We start from the raw sequence: 6234 nt of genomic DNA, 5'->3' as shown, positions 1-6234 counted from the left end.
CAACTAGGTTTACCTCTCAGTTTCCTCCCCCACACCTTTTTATTATAGTGGCTTCTCCCTTCCTTTCCAGTCCTGAAGAAGGGTCTCAAATCAAAATGTCGGCTGTTTATTCCTCTCCATAGACGCTGCCTAACCTGTTGAGTTCCTCCAGCAATCTGTGTGTGTTACTTTGGATTTCCAGCATCTTTAGACTTATTTCTGTTGCTGGAGTAAACAAAGACCCTCATCACATTTAAACTGGACGTAGATGATCCTCAGAGAACCCTGGCCCATGAACAAGGGAGCTGACAAGCATCTGTGGAGGAGATTGGACAGCTGCCATTCAGTGTGGACCCTGGTCTATCGCTCCTTACCCAGAGAAGTCCGAAATTGAGAGCCGATGTCTACGAGTCCAGAGGTGGCCTGTCCTGGTGTTGAAGGCCTGTCTGGTGAGTGGGTAGGGGGAGAGGGGAGGGTATAAGTGATGGGCAAATGGGCTTGTTTTACTGTTGGTATTTTGTTTTGTTTTTGCTGCTTGTATTGTTCTGCTGAACATTGTGGGCATGCTATGTTGGTCCTGGAAAGTGTGGCGACACTTGTGGGCTGCCCCCAGCACATCCTTAGATGCGTTTATTGTGAACAGAAACAGAGCATTTCAATGTACATAAGATAAATGAATCTGAGTTCCTGCAACACTTTGTTCATTTACACCACACCCATTCCTGGGTAGTACTGTCATGATGTATGAATGATCTGTGTGGAGAGTGTTGTGGTTCTTTTGCGGAGCAGACTCGATGGGCTGAATGGCCTAATTCTGCTCCTATGTCTTATGATCTTTGATACAAGACCGTCCCACATTCAGCAGAGCAGACTCCCCGTTTGGGACAGGATAGGGTCTGCCTGTCCCAGCCTCGAGCAGTGCCTCTCCCTGGGTGATCCCGGTTATAGACAATAGGTGCAGAAGTAGACCATTCGGCCCTTCGAGCCTGCACCGCCATTCTGAGATCATGGCTGATCATCTACTATCAATACCTGGTTCCTGCCTTGTCCCCATATCCCTTGATTCCTCTATCCATAAGATACCCATCTAGCTCCTTCTTGAAAGCATCCAGAGAATTAGCCTCCACTGCCTTCCGAGGCAGTGCATTCCAGATCCCCACAACTCTCTGGGAGAAGAAGTTTTTCCTTAACTCTGTCCTAAATGACCTACCCCTTATTCTCAAACCATGCCCTCTGGTACTGGACTCTCCCAGCATCTGGAACATATTTCCTGCCTCTATCTTGTCCAATCCCTTAATAATCTTATATGTTGCAATCAGATCCCCTCTCAATCTCCTTAATTCCAGTGTGTACAAGCCCAGTCTCTCTAACCTCTCTGCGTAAGACAGTCCGGACATCCCAGGAATTAACCTCGTGAATCTACGCTGCACTTCCTCTATAGCCAGGATGTCCTTCCTTAACCCTGGAGACCAAAACTGTACACAATACTCCAGGTGTTGTCTCACCAGGGCCCTGTACAAATGCAAAAGAATTTCCTTGCTCTTGTACTCAATTTCCTTTGTAATAAAGGCCAACATTCCATTAGCCACCTTCACTGCCTGCTGCACTTGCTCATTCACCTTCAGTGACTGATGAACAAGTACTCCTAGATCTCTTTGTATTTCTCCCTTACCCAACTCTACACCATTCAGATAATAATCTGCCTTCCTGTTCTTACTCCCAAAGTGGATCACCTCACACTTATTCACATTAAACATCATCTGCCAAGTATCTACCCACTCACTCAGCCTATCCAAGTCACCCTGAATTCTCCTAACATCCTCATCACATGTCCTCATCACACTGCCATCCAGCTTAGTATCATCAGCAAACTTGCTGATGTTATTCTCAATCCCTTCATCTAAATCTTTATGTAAATCGTAAACAGCTGTGGTCCCAATACCGAGCCCTGTGGCACCCCACTAGTCACCACCTGCCATTCCGAGAAACACCCATTCACTGTTACCCTTTGCTTTCTATCTGCCAACCAGTTTTCTATCCATGTCAATATCTTCCCCCCAATGCCATGAGCTCTGATTTTACCCACCAATCTCCTATGTGGAACCTTATCAAATGCCTTCTGAAAATCGAGGTACACTACATCCACTGGATCTCCCTGGTCTAACTTCCTGGTTACATCCTCGAAAAACTCCAATAGATTAGTCAAACATGATTTGCCCTTGGTAAATCCATGCTGGCTTGGCCCAATCCTATCACTGCTATCTAGATATGCCACTATTTCATCTTTAATAATGGATTCTAGCATCTTCCCCACCACCGATGTCAGGCTGACAGGTCGATAGTTCTCTGTTTTCTCCCTCCCTCCTTTCTTAAAAAGTGGGATAACATTAGCCATTCTCCAATCCTCAGGAACTGATCCTGAATCTAAGGAACATTGGAAAATGATTACCAATGCATCTGCAATTTCCAGGGCCACCTCCTTTAGTACCCTAGGATGCAGACCATCTGGACCTGGGGATTTGTCAGCCTTCAGTCCCATCAGTCTACTCATCACCGTTTCCTTCCTAATGTCAATCTGTTTCATTTCCTCTGTTACCCTATGTCCTTGGCCCATCCATATATCTGGGAGATTGCTTGCGTCTTCCCTAGTGAAGACAGATCTAAAGTACTTATTAAATTCTTCTGCCATTTCTCTGTTTCCCATAACAATTTTACCCAATTCATTCTTCAAGGGCCCAACATTGTTCTTAACTATCTTCTTTCTCTTCACATACCTAAAAAAGCTTTTGCTATCCTCCTTTATATTCCTGGCTAGCTTGCGTTCGTACCTCATTTTTTCTCCCCGTATTGCCTTTTTAGTTAAGTTCTGTTGTTCCTTAAAAATTTCCCAATCATCTGTCCTCCCACTCACCTTAGCTCTGTCATACTTTCTTTTTTTTTAATGCTATGCAATCTCTGACTTCCTTTGTCACCCACTGTGGCCCCTTTCCCCCCTTTGAATCCTTCCTTCTCCAGGGGATGAACTGATTTTGCACCTTGTGCATTATTCCCAAGAATACCTGCCATTGCTGTTCCACTGTCTTTTCTGCTAGGATATCCGTCCAGTTAACTTTGGCCAGCTCCTCCCTCATGGCTCCATAGTCTCCCCTGTTCAACTGCAACACTGACACCTCCGATCTGCCCTTATCCTTCCCAAATTGCAAATAAAAACTTATCATATTGTGGTCACTACCTCCTAATGGCTCCTTTACTTCAAGATCGCTTATCAAATCCTGTTCATTACACAAGACTAAATCCAGAATAGTCTTGTCCCTGGTCGGCTCTCACATAAGCTGTTCCAAGAATGCGTCCCGTAGGCACTCCACAAACTCCCTATCCTGTGGTCCAGCACCAACCTGATTTTCCCAATTCACCTGCATGTTGAAATCCCCCATAACTACTGCGACATTACCTTTGCCACATGCCAATGTTAACTCCCTATTCAACTTGCACCCAATATCCATGCTACTATTTGGTGGCCTGTAGACAACACCCATTAGGGTCTTTTTGCCCTTACTGTTCCTCAGTTCTATCCACACAGACTCTACTTCTCCTGATCCTATGTCCCCCCTTGCAAAGGACTGAATCTCATTCCTCACCAGCAGGGCCACCCCACCCCCTCTGCCCACATTTCTGTCCCTACGATAGTACGTACGTATAGGGATAGTCCCTTGTACATTCATTTCCCAGGTCTGATCTCCCTGCAGCCATGTCTCCGTTATCCCAACAACATCATAGTTACCCATTCGCACCTGAGCTTCAAGCTCATCCGTCTTATTTCTGACACTTCATGCATTCAGATATAGAGTTTTTAGCCCATTTCTCCTTTCTCTGTTTAAATCACTGCCTATTGTGCTTAACCCAGCTCCCCGAACTCCTATCGGGCTTTACGCCCCTTGAATTATGTTGTCCTTCCTAAATTTATACCCACTGAAGTTCCGGAAACCTCGGGAGCCCTTTTACACGTTGAATGGAGAGTTACGGGAGGGAAGAATCGGGCGTGGCTTCATCTTCACCAATAGGAACAAAGGGAAAGATATGAATCCGTCTGATTGGCTGAGGGGAGGGCACCCGCACCTGTTTGGGGGTGGTTTCTGTCAGGGCGACAGGTAAGAGGCTCGCTATCTGATTGGTCTGTTGTGAAGAAGGACGAGAAGCTGATTGGTCTGTTGCAGGTATATGAAAGCTGATTGGCTGGGATGGAGCGGGCGTATCCAAACCTATAAAGGGAGTGGGAGCGGGGCGGGCGGGAGAAAGCGAGAGAGACAGTGTGGTGTGCGCGCGGAGTTGGAGTGGCAGGTGAGTCGCTGAATTAGAGTCGGCAGGGCACCCGGCGGTGCAGATCGGAGGTGAGGGATCTGAGTCCCTATTCGAGAAGGGTAAGGAGGAGGGGGCTGGGAGAGGGCCATTGTAATAGGTGAGGAAAAAGGACAGGGTGACAGGCTGGAAGCGAGCGAAGACATAGAGGGACTGGGACAGACTCGGAGGGGAGTCAGAGGTGCGAAGTGTGGGAGGTGAACGGAGGTAGAGAATGTGGGGTGTGGGAGTGAGCCGGGGGCAGGAGAGGTTGCCGGATCAGGACAGCGGCAGGAAGAATTGCGGGAAGGGGTTACGGGCAGAGTCGCAGGATGTAAACTGAAGGATTACGATAGCAAAAGGCGGACCGTCAGGGAACGGAACCAGACTATCCCAAGTAAAGATGGGAAAGATCTGGCGGCTCACGCCGACCTTCAGACCTTGCGGACCGGGCTGGTTGGGATCTTTGACCCGGTCCCGTCCAGCGGATTGTCCGTACTGTTGGACTTTGTGATGGAGTCTCCCCGAGACTGACATGGGTTCCCAGGCTGTGGGATTGGGGGTCGGTAAACTGGTTCCGCGAACAGCCTTGGGTGTGCAGCATCAGCCGATGCGATCTGTAGTGTACCTGGGGTGACGGGCCATACCGGCCCGGTACATTCCCCGCTTCCCATTGTCGGCTGCTGCCCTGCCCGCGGAGTGTGTGCTCACGCTGGAAACTGAGAGTGAAGGCAGGTGTAATAGCGAGCAGCTCCCGGCAGAAAATCCCACTTGTGTCTGGATAGTTCCTGTTACTGCTGTCTGAAGGAGGTTTAGATGCGTTCAGGATTTTTCAAATTAGGGTCAGTTTGAAAAAGGTCCTTCTTGTTGTTGCCGATCAATGTTTCTATCAAAGCTAGTCCCATCTGCCTACGTCTGGCCCAAGCTCCTCTAAAACCTAACCATCTACCTGTCCCAATCACAAAAAGGAGAAAATCTGCAGATGCTGGCAATCCAAAGTAACACACACAAAATTGCTGGAGGAACTCAGCAGGTCAGACAGCATGATGGAAAAGAGTAATCAATCCACGTTTCCGGCCGAAACCCTTCATAGAACGTCGACTGTTTAATTTTTTTTCATAGAAGCCGCCTGGCCTGCTGAGTTTCTCCAGAACTGTGTGTGTTACCTGTCCAACTGCCTTTAAAATGTTGTAAATGACCCGCCTCAGGTCTCCCTTTTAAATCGGATTCATTTCCTTTCTATTTTTCTTTTAAAGATACATTATTTTTGAACTTTGAATGTTAAAACCATCGTTAGCTATTCAAAATATTGTTTCTGACTTTTGAACAAGAATACTTCGAGCCTTTTATTAAAATTGCATTGAATTTGCAATTTCTCCTTGCAGCCTAGCTTAGCTGACATTTTGTGTTTTGTGTTTAAAAATACGTACATTGTAAGTTTAGTCAAAAAGAAAGAGGAAGGCTTGGGAAGCTGAGATCGATCAGACGGGCGCTAGAGGAACAGAAAGGACGCAAGAATGGTTGGGGGGGGGAGCTAAAATAGACCATGAAATATCTTTGTCGGGGAGGATAAAAGAGGATACCATAGGAGCAGGAAGGTAGGGGAGATAGGAGTAGGTCCAGCCCGGGACAAGAAAGAGCATTCATGGAAGGGTGGGGTCCTTAATGAGCATTGATATTCTCTCCCGATCAGAGAGGAGAGGTAAGAAAGGATGTGCTGTCATTGGAGATGGTCCAGTGGAGATCCATGAGAATGATCCTGGGAATGAAAGGGTTAACTATGAGGAGTATTTGATGGCTCTGGGCCTCCACTTGCTGGTTTGAGAAAAATGAGGGGAATCTCATTAAAATCCACTGAAGTTTCGGTTGGCCCTCCTTGGGTTCTCAGCGCCCAAGAAGGGCCAACCAGAAGTCTTGAGG

General features: G+C 47.3%; 1 protein-coding gene across 3 annotated transcripts in view; it reads left to right on the top strand.

Annotated features, from left to right (window-relative positions):
• Positions 1-386: 386 nt before the first annotated feature.
• The window catches only part of LOC140717377 (uncharacterized), a 42571-nt gene continuing 36723 nt past the window's right edge, over positions 387-6234 (top strand). The window contains exon 1 of one of the 3 annotated variants that reach the window (XM_073030900.1): positions 387-428. The gene's annotated coding sequence lies outside the window, so the exon portion shown is untranslated. Of the gene's footprint in view, positions 429-4264; positions 4398-6234 lie in introns of those variants that run through there. The other 2 variants (XM_073030898.1, XM_073030899.1) reach the window with 2 other exon arrangements.

This window comes from Hemitrygon akajei, chromosome 27 (assembly GCF_048418815.1).
Source record: "Hemitrygon akajei chromosome 27, sHemAka1.3, whole genome shotgun sequence".
NCBI lineage: Eukaryota > Metazoa > Chordata > Chondrichthyes > Myliobatiformes > Dasyatidae > Hemitrygon > Hemitrygon akajei.
This window is presented reverse-complemented; position numbering and strand designations above follow the sequence as displayed.